The sequence below is a fragment of the Tachyglossus aculeatus genome, chromosome 7, assembly GCF_015852505.1.
Source record: "Tachyglossus aculeatus isolate mTacAcu1 chromosome 7, mTacAcu1.pri, whole genome shotgun sequence".
NCBI classification, from domain to species: Eukaryota; Metazoa; Chordata; class Mammalia; order Monotremata; family Tachyglossidae; genus Tachyglossus; species Tachyglossus aculeatus.
Genome location: NC_052072.1, coordinates 4,334,007 through 4,347,500, shown reverse-complemented (window position 1 = coordinate 4,347,500; position 13,494 = coordinate 4,334,007).

The following is a 13,494-nucleotide window of genomic DNA, read 5'->3' as shown; positions in this document are numbered from 1 at the left end:
TCTGATGACTTGACAACCATCCACATGCTTTGTTTTGTTGTCTGTCTCCCCCTTCTAGACTGTGAGCCCATCATTGAGTAGGGACCGTCTCTATATGTTGCCAACTTGTACTTCCCAAGTGCTTAGTACAGTGCTCTCCACACGGTAAGCGCTCAATAAATACGATTGAATGAATGAATGAATGAATGAATGTAAGTTGGCAACATGTAGAGACGGTCCCTACCCAACCACGGGCTCACAGTCTAGAAGGGATCTACCCCAGTGCTTAGTACAGTGCATAGTAAGTGGTTAACAAATACCATCATTAATCATTATTACTAGGGTAGGTAATAGGGTAGAGTGGGTTAGTCACCTATCTTTTCTGACAGAGAAAAACCAAGAGTGCCCATGGCTATAGCCTCCACAGTACCCGGCCCGTGGGTACTAGGGTAGATAATAGGATAGAGTGGGCTGGACACCTACTCTTCCTGTCAGAGAAATACTACCAGTGTCAGGGGTTATAGCCTCCACAGTACCCAACCCGTGGGTACTTGGGTAGATACTAGGATAGAGAAGCAGCATGGCTCAGTGGAAAGAGCCTGGGCTTGGGAATCAGAGGTCATGGGTTCTACTCCTGGCTCTGCCACTTGTCAGCTGTATGACCTTGGGCAAGTCACTTCACTTCTCTGTACCTCAGTGACCTCATCTGTAATATGAGGATTAAGACTGTGAGCCCCACATTGGACAACTTGCATCTCCCCCAGCGCTTAGAAGGGTGCCTGGCGCATAATAATAATGATGATGGTATTTGTTAAGTGCTTACTATGTGCCAAGCACTGTTCTAAGGACTGGGGTAGATACAAGGTAATCAGGTTGTCCCACGTGGGGCTCACGGTCTTAATCCCCATTTTCCAGATGAGGTCACTGAGGCTCAGAAAAGTGAAGTGACTGGCCCAAAGTCACACAGCTGACAAGTAGCAGAGCCGGGATTAGAACCCACAACTTCTGATTTCCAAGCCCATGTTCTTGCCACTAGGCTATGACATAGTAATAGCTTAACAAATACCCTCATGATTATTATTATTATTATGCTAGGATGGAGTGGGCTGGGCACCTACTCTTCCTGTCAGAGAAATACTGCCAGTGTCAGGGGCTATGGCCTCCACAGTACCCGGCCCATGGTTACTAGGGTAGTTACTAGGGTAGGATGACTCAGTCAACTACTCTTCCTGTCAGAGATAAATTGCCAGTCCCAGTAGTCCCCCACAGTAATCGGCCTGTGGGTACTAGCCTAGGTACTAGGGTAAGGTTGACTAGTTACCTTCTCTTCCTGTCAGAGAAAAACCAACAGTACCTGTGGTTATGGCTCCCATATTACCCGGCCCGTGGGTACTAGGGTAGAGTGGCTGGCCACCCACATTTCCTGTCAGAGAAATACTGCCTGTGTCAGAGGCTATGTCCTCCACAGTACCCGGCCCGTGGGTACTAGGGTAAAATGGGCTGGTCATCTACTCTTCCTGTCAGAGAAAAACCACCAATGTCTGTGGCTCTGACCCCCACGGTACCCGGCCCATAACAACCTCCGTATAAAACAAAAACTCCTCACTATTGGTTTTAAGGCTCTCCATCACCTTGCCCCTTCTTACCACACCTTTCTTCTCTCCTTCTCCATCCCAGCCCATACATTCCACTCCTCCGGAGCCACTAACCTTCTCACTGTGCCTCCATCTCGCCTGTCTCACTGCCATCCTCTGGCCCACGCCCTGCCTCTGGCCTGGAACTCCCTCCCTCCTCAAATCTGCCAATTCCTCTTCCCCCCTTCAAAGCCCTACTGAAGGCTCACCTCCTCCAAAAGGCCTTCCCAGATTAAGCCTCCCTTTTCCTCAGTTCAGCCTCCCTTCTGCATCACCTTGACTCACTCCCTTTGCTCTTCCCCCTTCCCTTCCTTACAACTCTTACATATCTATGGATATATCTATAATTCTATTCATTTATATTGATGCCTGTTTAAGTATTTTAGTCAACCAATCAACTTTCAAGGCCACTGCAAGAGCACTCAGCATTTCCACGATTGAGACTCAAATAAGAGAAGCATCATGGTGTAGTGGAAGGCCCACAGATGTGGAAGCCAGAGGACATGAATTTTCAATCTCGACTCGGCCGCTCATCTGCGGTGTGATGTCAGGCAAGTCGCTTCTCATCTCTATGCCTCAGTTACCTTGTCTGTAAAATGGGGATAATGATAGTCGTGTGGTATTTGTTAAGAGCTTAAAAAGTGACAGACACTGTACTAAGCACTGGGCTGGCCACAAGCAAATAGCTTTGGACAGACTCCCCATCCCACATGGGGCTCACATTCTCAAACCACATTTTACAGATGAGGCCCAGAGAAGTGATGTGACTTGCCCATGGTAATAATAAAAATAAAAATGAGAATAAGAATTGTGGCATTTGTTAAGAGCTTAAAAGTGCCAGACAATTTACTTAGTGCTGGGCTGGATACAAGTATATCAGGTTGGACACACTCCCTGTCAATAATTAATTAATTCATTCAATCATATTTATTGAGTGCTTACTGTATGCAGAGCACTGTACTAAGCACTTGGAAAGTAGGGGAAGCAGCATGGCTCAGTAGAAAAAGCGTGGGCTTGGGAGTCAGAGGTCATGGGTTTGAATCCCAGCTCTGCCACTGTCAGCTGTGTGACCTTGGGCAAGCCACTTAACTTCTCTGGACCTTAGTTCCGTCATCTGTAAAATGGGGATGAAGACTGTGAGCACCACGGGGGACAACCTGATCACCTTGTAGTCTCCCCAGCGCTTAGAACAGAGCTTCACACATAGTAAGTGTGCGAAGCTTACTTGTCTTGTCTTACTTGTACAGACATTTTACAAATATCACCATTATTGTTATTATTATCATTATTATTATTATTATTACAATTCGGGAATAAAGAGAGATGATCCCTTCCCACACCGGGCTTACAGTCTAGCAGGGGGAAGACAGACATCAAAACAAGTAAATGGGCATCAATATAAGAAGGGGCAAGGTGATGGACAGTTTTGAAGCCAATAATGAGGAGTTTTTATTTGATATGGAGGTTGATAGGCAACCACTGGAGATTTTTGAGGAGGGGAGAGACATGACCTGAACGTTTCTATAAAAAGATAATCCAGGCAGCAGAGGGAAGTACAGACTGAAGTGGGGAAAGACAGAGGTTGAGAAGTCTGAAAGGAGGCTGATGCAGTAATCCAGTCGGGTCAGGATGAGTGTTTGTCCTAACACGGTAGTGGTTTGGACGGAGAGGAAAGGGCAGATCTTGGTGATGTAGTGAAGGTGAGACCAGCAGGATTTGGGGACAGATTGGATACATGGGAATCAAGGATGACACAAAAGTTGAGGGCTTGTGAGATGGGATGGGTGGTTCTGCCATCCACAGTGACGGGAAAGTTCAGGAGAGGACAGGGTTTGGGAGAGAAATGAAGAGCTCAGTCTTGGACATGTTGAGTTTGAGGTGGTGGGAGGACAAACAAGTAGAGATGTCCTGAAGGCAGGAGGAGATGCGAGCCTGGAGGGAGGGAGAGAGAACTGTGGGGCTTACAGTCACAATCCCCGTTTTCCAGATGTGGTAACTGAGGCCCAGAGAAGTGAAGTGACTTGTGCAAGGTCACACAGCAAACAAGGGGCGGAGCCAGGATCACAACCCAGGTCCTCCTGACTTCCGGGCTTGTGCTCTATCCACTAGTCCATGCTGCTTCTCTACAACCTCCTACGTGAACTGTCAATCCCATGTAAGACAGAGCCTTGGTCCAACTTGATCACCTTTATCTATCCCAGCTCTTAGTACAGTGCCAGGCACAAAGAGAGCGCTTAACAAGTACCATGGGAAAAAATAATCCAAGAATGTCCGGCGAATCCGAACGTGGGTGCGAACCCTGTCAGCACTGGGAGACAACCATTATCTGAGAAACAAATCTTCTCCTTCCTCCATACCGCTACTGAAGTTCTGGTTGAGGGTCTGTCTCGATATCTGTTTCAGCAATAAATATTTGTCTTTTACCAAATGACAGGCCTGTAATTGACAGTCTTATAATTGCCATCCACAAAAAGCGATTGACTCTCTCCTTCAGTTTTCCATCATCAATTATCCTCCTGCTCAGAGCCCTATAAAGGATTCAGATGGTTATGGAGTGAAACATAGTGGGAAGCGTGTCACTGTGAGGTAACATATGCTCGTCGGCAAATGTTCCGTGACCCAGGAAATGTGTCTTCCTGCTGGAACACATGCCGTGGACAGTCTCAACAGAAGTTCTGAAGTGGGAACCAAAACACACTGCCTCTGATGGCAGATGACGCAGCCTGTCATTAAAAACTGATTTAGCCGCTGAAATCCACTTTCCTCTGCCAAAGTCCCTCTGACTCCAGGAGGACACTCCCGATCCAGAAGAGCAACTCAGAGCTGGAGTTTCATCGGATCGACTTTTGCAGACTAGGCCCTGAACCCATGAGGAAGCTTCTCGCTTTGGTTGGTGTGTTTTTTATTTGCCTCCCGGTGGGGTTTTTAATTTTTCCACATTGTTCCCTATTCCTTCTGCTTGAAACAAGCCATTCTTTCATCGACTGCTGTTCTTTCTGCCCCTGTTACCTCCCAAGGTCGGACACAGTCCATGGCCCACATGAGGCTCACATTCTTAATCTCCATTTTACAGATGAGGGAACTGGGGCACAGAAAAGTGAAGTGACTTGCCCATGGTCACACAGCAGACAAGTGGCAGAGCTGGGATTCGAACCCGGTTCTTTCTGATTCCCAGGCCCGTGCTCGAGCCACTAGGCCAAGCTGCTTTTCTTACCACCTTGTCTCTCCCGCAGTATATTTCAGTTCGCCACTCTGCAGCTGTTTGGGTATGTTGCTCTAATTCATTCAAAGCACATGTCCCAACCAGCCAAGGTCTGTTACATAACAGAAACAGCATTGATTAAGTGGGGATTGGGGTCAAGATACTGAACTAAACACTTGGGATGTAAAAAAAAAAAAAAAGTGAAACATTCCCTGCCCACAAGGATCTTACACTTTAATGGGGGAGACTGATATAAAAGTAATAATGATAATGATTGTGGTAGATGTTATTGATGGTATTTGTTAAATGTTTACAATGTGCCAGGCATTGTACTAAGCGCTGGGGTGGATACAGGCAAATCGGGTTGGACACAGTCCCTGTCCCAAGTGGGGCTCACAGTCTCCATTCACATTTTACAGAAGAGGTAACTGAGGCACAGAGAAGTGAAGTGATTTACCCAAGGTCACACAGCAGACACGTGGTGTTAAGTGCTCACTATGTGCCAAGCACTGTACTGAGCACTGGGGAGAATACAAGGAAATTGGCTTGGATGCAGTTCCTTTTTCCACAGAGCATCAACAAGAGGAATAAGTGACTTCGAAGTTGCAAAAATGTATGGCAAAGTATTAAGGATCAAGGAATCAATAAATAATATTTATTGAATGTTTACAATGTGAAGAGCACTGTTCCTTCATTCATTCATTCAATCGTATTTTTTGAGCGCTTACTGTGTGCAGAGCACTGTACTAAGTGCTTGGGAAGTACAAGTACAAGGAAGTATAAGTACAAGCACTGTATTAAGTGCTTGGGAGAGTAAAATAAATAGAGTTGACAGCAAAGACTATCCCTACAGGAGTTTACAGTCCGGAGAAAGAGGTACACATTAAAATAAATTATGGATAGCTATATAAGTGCTGTTCTGGGTGAGGGTGGAGTGAATATCAAGTGCCTAATGAAAGCATGGGTATAAATAAGTAAAAATAATAATATTATCAAGTGCTTAATTAAAGCATGGGTATTAATAATAATAATAATGGCATTTGTTAAGTGCTTACTATGTGCAAAGCACTGTTCTAAGTGCTGGGGAGGATACAAGGTAATCAGGTTGTCCCATATGGGGCTCACAGTCTTAATACCCATTTTACAGATGAGGGAACTGAGGCACAGAGAAAGGAAGTGTCTTGCCCAAAGTCACACAGCTGACAATTGGTGGAGCTGGGATTTGAACACTTGATGTTTGACTCCCAAGCCTGTGCTCTTTCCATTGAGCCACGCTGCTTCTCTGCTAGAGAAGAACATGACTGCTAGAGGTGGCTGATGGATTTATATGACTTGGAATGTTGGGAATGAATCAGGGTGGGAATTAAAAAGAGATAACAGCTGTGGTATTGCACTCACCCAAGTAGTTAGTACAGTGCTCTGCACACAGTAAAAATAGGACTGAATGCATGACTTATTTAATGACTTAATGGTATTCATTGAGCCCTGATCATTTGCCAAGAACTGTTTCAGGCAATGGGGTATAGATACAATAACACCAGAACAGATAATGCGTCCATCTCTAACATTTTAATTACTGTCCTTTTGAGCAGGAATCATGTCAAACAACTCTAGTGTAGTCTACTCTCCCAAACGCTTGGCATAGCGCTTGGGAAAGTACAGCTCTTTGGAAAGCGCTTCAATTTTCTACTTCCTTGTCTATTGGAGACATTGCCCGTGTGCCGCCTAGGTAACAGAACTCAGCGATGGCATTCAGTTCTATGTTGAAGGGGAAGATCTTTGATTCTCAGTGAAGCACATTACTTCTCTCAGTTTGGGGAGAAAAAAATAATATGATAGAGAGCCCATATATGATATACTTGGCTCCGCATCTTGCTTCTCTGTCTCACTTTCTGACAGTAATAGGAAGCAAAATTTGGACAAGATCTCCCCACTGACCTCCCTAACACCAACTTCTCCCCTCTCCACTTCATATTTCACTCTGCTGCCCATATCATATTTCTAAAAACAACGTTCAGTCCATGTTTCCCCAGACCTCAAGAACCACCGCATCGAACAGAAACTTCTTTCGGTGTGCTAGAGAGCACTCAATCAGCGCACCCCCTCCAACCTTTCTTTAATGAGAATTGTTAGGTGATTACGATGTGCTTACCCTCCACTAAGCACTGGGGTGGATGCAAGCTAACCACTTTGGACACAGTTCATGTCCCATGTGGGGCTCCCAGCCTCAACACCCATTTCATTTATTTATTCATTTATTTAGTCATAATTGTCTGTCTCCCCTTCTAATAACTGTGATATTATTATATTCCTTCCTCTCCCCCTTGTCCCCCTCTCCATCCCCCCATCTTACTTCCTTCCCTTCCCCACAGCACCTGTATATATGTTTATATGTTTGTACATATTTATTACTCTATTTCTTTATTTCTTTATTTTACTTGTACATATCTATTCTATTTATTTTATTTTGTTAGTATGTTTGGTTTTGTTCTCTGTCTCCCCCTTTTAGACTGTGAGCCCACTGTTGGGTAGGGACTGTCTCTATATGTTGCCAACTTGTACTTCCCAAGCGCTTAGTACAGTGCGCTGCACACAGTAAGTGCTTAATAAATACTATTGATTGATTGATTGATTGATTGATATTTTATTCTTTCAAACACTCATTCATTCAATTGTATTTATAAAGCACTTACTGTGTGCAGAGCACTGTGCTAAGCACTTGGGACAGTACAATACAACAATAGAGAGTGACAATCCCTGCCCACAACAAGCTCACAGTCTAAAGCTCACAGTATTTGTTAAGCATTTACTATGGGTGAGGCACTGTACTAAGCTCTGGGTTGGATATAAGCAAATTGGGTTGAATGGGAAGCCTGTTGTGGGCTGGGAATATGTTGAGTGTTCTATTGAACTCTCCCTAATGCTTAGGCCAGTGCTCTGCACACAGTAAGCTCTCAATAAATATGATTGACTACTGCTCCCAATCCTCTCTCCCAATCAGTGATATTTATCAGGTGTTTACTGTGTGCAGAGCACTGGACAAAGTCCTTAACCTCTCTGACCCATGACTTTCCTTTCCTTCTGCACATCTTGGACAACTCGCCAAATTGTCTCTGTGAGCCGACTGTTGGGTAGGGACTGTCTCTATATGTTGCCAACTTGTACTTCCCAAGCGCTTAGTACAGTGCTCTGCACACAGTAAGCGCTCAATAAATATGATTGATTGATTGATTGATTGATTGATTGACCATGTCCTGGGGAGGGACGTTGATTCCTGAGAACCTCAAGCCAATATTTACCTGCCTGGCAGCTTCCCACCATAAAGGACTGGTTCATAGCCAGAAAGCAGAAAGGGTGATGGGGAATTTTCCGAGGCAGGAAGCTCATAGAGTTCCTTCTTCCACCAGCCCAAAAACACATCCACTGCTCCTCTGTCACAGTCAGCTCAATCAATCAACAGATGCCATTTTTTTTAGAAAAAACTATTTTTGTTAAAAAAAATGGTATTTGTTGAGTGCTTACTATGTGCCACACATTGTACAAGTTCAGGGTAGATACAAGCCAATCAGGTTGGACACAGTCCCTGTCCCACTCGGGACTCACAGTTTTAATCCCCATTTTACAGATGAGATAACTGAGACCCAGAGTAGTTAAGTGACTTGCCAAAGGTCCCAGAGTGGACGAATGGAGGATTTATTGAGCGCTCACTATGTGCAGAGCTCTGTAGAAAGTGCTTGGGAGAGTACAATGCAATAGAGTTAGCAGACACGTTCCCTTCCACAGTGAGCTCACGGTCTGGAGATGGAGATGAAATTGAAATAAATAAATAATTTATCATATAATTTAAAGATATGTAGATAAGTGCCATGGGTTTGAGGGTGGGGCAAAATCAAATGCCCAAAGGTCACAGATTCAAGTCAGGAAGTTGGCTCGTATTTCCCTATGTCAAATAGTCACCCTCTCCCATTCGAGCCCACATCATTATATTATACTTACCCCTCACACAAGGAATGATATAGCCCAGGCTTGGGAGGCGGAAGGACCTGAGTTCTAATTCCGACTCTGCCACTTGTCTGCTGTGTGACCTGGGGCAAGTCACTTTACTTCTCTGTCCTTCAGTTTCCTCAACTGTAAAATGGGGATGAATAACAATAATAATAATAACGGCATTCATTAAGCGCTTACTATGTGCTATGTACACTGTACATTGTAAAAAGCCCTGGGGTGGACAAGCAAATTTCGTTGAAACAGTCCCTGTCCCACATGGGCTCACAGGCTCAATTCCCATTTTCCAGATGAGGGAACTGAGGCACAGAGAAGTAAAGTGACTTGTCCTAGGTCACATAAAAGACAAGTGGCAGAGCCAGGATTAGAACTCTTGATCCCAGGCCCGGGCTCTATCCATTACGCCATACTGTTGCCATGGTGTGAAGTCTGTGAGCCCCATGTGGGACAGGGACTGTGTCCAACCTGATTACCTTGTATCTACCCCAGGGCTTAGAACAGTGCTCGGCCCATAGTAAGTGCTTAACAAATACTATTATTATTATTTTTTTATTATTATTAATAAACCCAGGGAATTTAATCGGTGATTTCCTGTTGGGTTTCTGCAGTCCGAAAAGCTGTGGGCCCCTCTAGACTGTAAACTCATTGTGGGCAGGGAATGAATCTGTTTTTTATTATACCGTACTCTCCCAAGAGCTTAGTACAGTGCTCTGCACACATTAAGCACTCAATAAATATGATTGACTGACCAGAGGGATTTATGTGGCAAGCGACTGTCTCAGTCAGAAATTTATGGCTTGGCCAGCAAACTCGAGGAAGAGTGGACTTTTCTCTGAGGATCTCGAAGCCCGATAAAATGTTTTTTAGACTGTGAGCCCACTGTTGGGTAGGGACTGTCTCTATATGTTGCCAATTTGTACTTCCCAAGCGCTTAGTACAGTGCTCTGCACATAGTAAGCGCTCAATAAATACGATTGATGATGATGATTTGGCCATTCTGCCAGCAAGAAAAATTCAGCATGTCTAATGGATGAGCCAATACAAACTGAGAAGCTGGGTGATTCTTTACGATTCCAGTTGGATTTCAATTTGCTGGGTTAAAGGTATTTTTTTATGGTATCTGTTAAACACTGCACTCTAGGCACTGTACTAAGCACTGGGGTACCTACCAGCTAATTAGATTGGACATAATCCATGTCCCACATAATAATAATAATTATGATTATTATGGTATTTGTTAAGCACTTACTATGTGCCAAGCACTGTTCTAAGCTCTGGGGTAGATAAAAGACTTTTAGACTGTGAGCCCACTGTTGGGTAGGGACTGTCTCTATATTTTGCCAACTTGTACTTCCCAAGCGCTTAGTACAGTGCTCTGCACACAGTAAGCGCTCAATAAATATGATTGATGATACAAGATAATCAGGTTGTCCCACGTGGGGCTCACACTTTTAATCCCCATTTTACAGATGAGGCACAGAGAAGTGAAGTGACTTGCCCGAGGTCACACAGCAGACAAGTGGCAGAGCCGGGATTTGAACCCCTGTCCTCTGACTCCAAAACCTGGGCTCTATCAACTAGGCAATGCTGTTTCTGTATTTACCATGTGCAGAGCCCTGTACTAAGCGCTTGGGAGAGTCCAATACAACAGATTCGGTTGACATGCTCCCTGCCCAAAGTGCGCCGACAGTCTAGAGGGGGAGACAGACTTTGATAGTAATAAATTAATCAAATTATAGATATGTACATAAGTGCTATGGAATCGTCATTCTGTCCCTTCTCTTCAGACGCCGTCTTTCTATTCTAAATGCCGCCTCATTTGCGTTGTGTACTATTAACTCGATGTTAATTAGCGAGAAGCCAAGGCAGCTCTTGTTAAATGTCTCCTAGAATCTTGCAGATGACTGTAAATGCCTTAAGATATAAATACCTTTTGGAAAATGCAAATACTCACACGTCGTTTGGCTTGGCACATATTTATATATTTTGCCTTTTTCTTTTGATGAGCAAAGAAGGCAAGAAGCGGAGATGAAGACAAAGAGGGAGACGTCCCCTCAGAACAACAGGAAGAAGACTAGTGTTTATTGAGCACCGCCTCGGCATCGTGCACTGTATTAAGCGCTCAGGACCTAAGAAACGGAGAAGTGACATATTCCCTGCCCTCAAGGAGCTGACAGGCTAAGGGAGAAGACAGATAAAAAAAGAATTACTGATTGAGTGAGCGATGTGAGCCCATTGTTGGGTAGGTATTGTCTTTAGCTGTTGCCGAATTGTACTTTCCGAGCCCTTAGTACAGTGCTCTGCACGCAGTAAGCACTCAATAAATATGATTGAATGAAATGATGATGGAAAGAGCAATTGACTTAATGTGTTTCAGATGAGCTGAGGTTGCATAGGAAGTTCATATGGGCAAGAGATGATGGATGGATTGATAATATTTAGAAGGACAGAAATTAATCGGGGAAGGCTTATTGAAAGAGTGTGGTTTTAGGAGAGAACTGATTTTGGCAAAGGACACACAATGAAAGAAAGATAAAACACTAAAATACAAAAGCAATATAAAAGACAAGGACAACATATATATAAAAGACAAGAGAGACTATTGTGGCCAGAGGTGCAGAGAGATGGGGAGAGAGGGAGAGAAAGAGAGAGAAAGAAAGAGACCAAGATGTGTTCTGTCCTTTGGATCTGAAGAAGCCAGTGACAGTGAACTCTTGTGAGCAGGGAATGTGTCTGTTTATTGTTACGCTGTACTCTCCCAAGCGCTTAGTACAGTGCTCTGCGTACGGAAGTGCTCAATAAATCTGAATGACTGACTGATAGGTTTTCACATTTGAGTGCCTTTATGCCTGGCTGAACAGTAGGAAATCACGATCTCAACTGCAATCTGAACAAAATAATAGTAATAATAGTCATTTTGGTATTTGTGAAGTGCTTACTAAGTGCAGGACACTGTATTAAGCATGGGGTTCTTGTATTGCCTTACGCTGTCGAGTCATCTCCAACCCATAGCGACGCCATAAACACATCTCTCCCTGAACGCCCCACCTCCATCTGCATTCATTCTGGTAGTGGATCCACAGAGTTTTCTTGGGAAAAATCCAGAAGCGTTTGACCATCACTGCCTTCCTCGCAGTCAACTCGAGTTGCACCCTTGACTCTCTCCTGGGCCACTGCTGCCCTGCACAGGAGTGTTTTGGCTTGTAGCAGATGGCCTACCACTTGCTAGCCACTGGCCAAGCTAGGAATGGGATGGGTAGCCCTCTGCTTGACTCTCCTTCCCGCAGTCGAGACTGGAAACTCTCCAGGTGCCACCCTGAGATGGGGAAGCCCTGGGGTAGATACAAGGTAATCAGGCTAGACACAATCCCTGTCCCACGTGGGGCTCATAGTGTAAGAGGAAGAAGAAATATCTAATCCTCATTTCACAGTGGTAGGAACGGAGACACAGGAAATTTAAAATCTGATTTGCCCAAGTAATTGTTATAGCCAGGATTCATTCCAAGGTCTTTCCTAACTCCCTAGCTCAGGCTATTTCCACTAGGCCAGTGGCAGAGCCTAGATTAGAACCCAGGTCTCCTGACATACAGACCTGGGGTCTTTCCACTGAGAAGCAGTTTGGCCTAAGAGAAAGACCACAAGCCTGCGTTTAAGAGGCGGAGGTTTGAATCCCAGTTCCACCACTTATGATTTAATCGTTTAATAGCATTGCCAAACGGTTACTATGTGCCATGCACTGTTTTAAGCGCTGGGATAGGCACTATCTATTTGGGTTTTTTACAGTCCACGTCCCACATAGTGTTCACCATCTTAATCCCCATTTTCCAAATGAGGAAACTGAAGCCCAGAGAAACGAAGTGACTTGCCCAAGGTCACACAGCAGACAAGTGGAGGAAATGGGATTAGAACCCCAGCAACTCACCATTTGTCTTCTGTGTGACCTTGGGCAAGTCACTTAACTTCTCTGTGTCCCAGACAAGACAGGGAGTGGGATTTGAACCCAAGTCTTTCTGACTCCTAATCCTGGGCTCTATCCACTAGGCCACATTATTTTTCATTCATTCATTCAATCGTATTTATTGAGTGCTTACTGTGTGCACAGCACTGTACTAAGTGCTTGGGAAGTACAAGTTGTCAACATATAGAGATGGTCTACTTCTCTTCATAATCAATGAAGCCATCCATCAGTGGTATTTATTTAGCGATTACTGTGTTCAGAGCCTGTGCTAAGTGCTTGGGGGCATAAAATAGAACAGAGTTGGTAGACAAGGTCCCTGACAGGAGTTGGGTGTTACGAGGGATCGTGCCAGGAGGAGACTTGCATAAAGGCTGGGAGTCAGAAGGTCATGGGTTCTAATCCTCGCTCTACCACTTGTCTGCTGAGTGACCTTGGGCAAGTCGCTGCATTTCTCTGTGCACATTTACCTCAGCTGTAAAATGGGGATGAAGGCAGAGAGCCCATTGTGAGACAGGGTCTGTGTACAATCTGAATTGCTTATATTCCCCCCAGCGCTTTGTACAGTGCCTGGCACATAGTAAGTGCTTAACAAATACCACAGTTATTATCTTTACTTGGATTTGCACCCTGAATTAACCCCTCCCTAAGCCTTACAGCATTCATGTCCATATCTGTATTTTGTTTAGATTGCTGTTTCCCTCTCTAAAGCTTAAGCT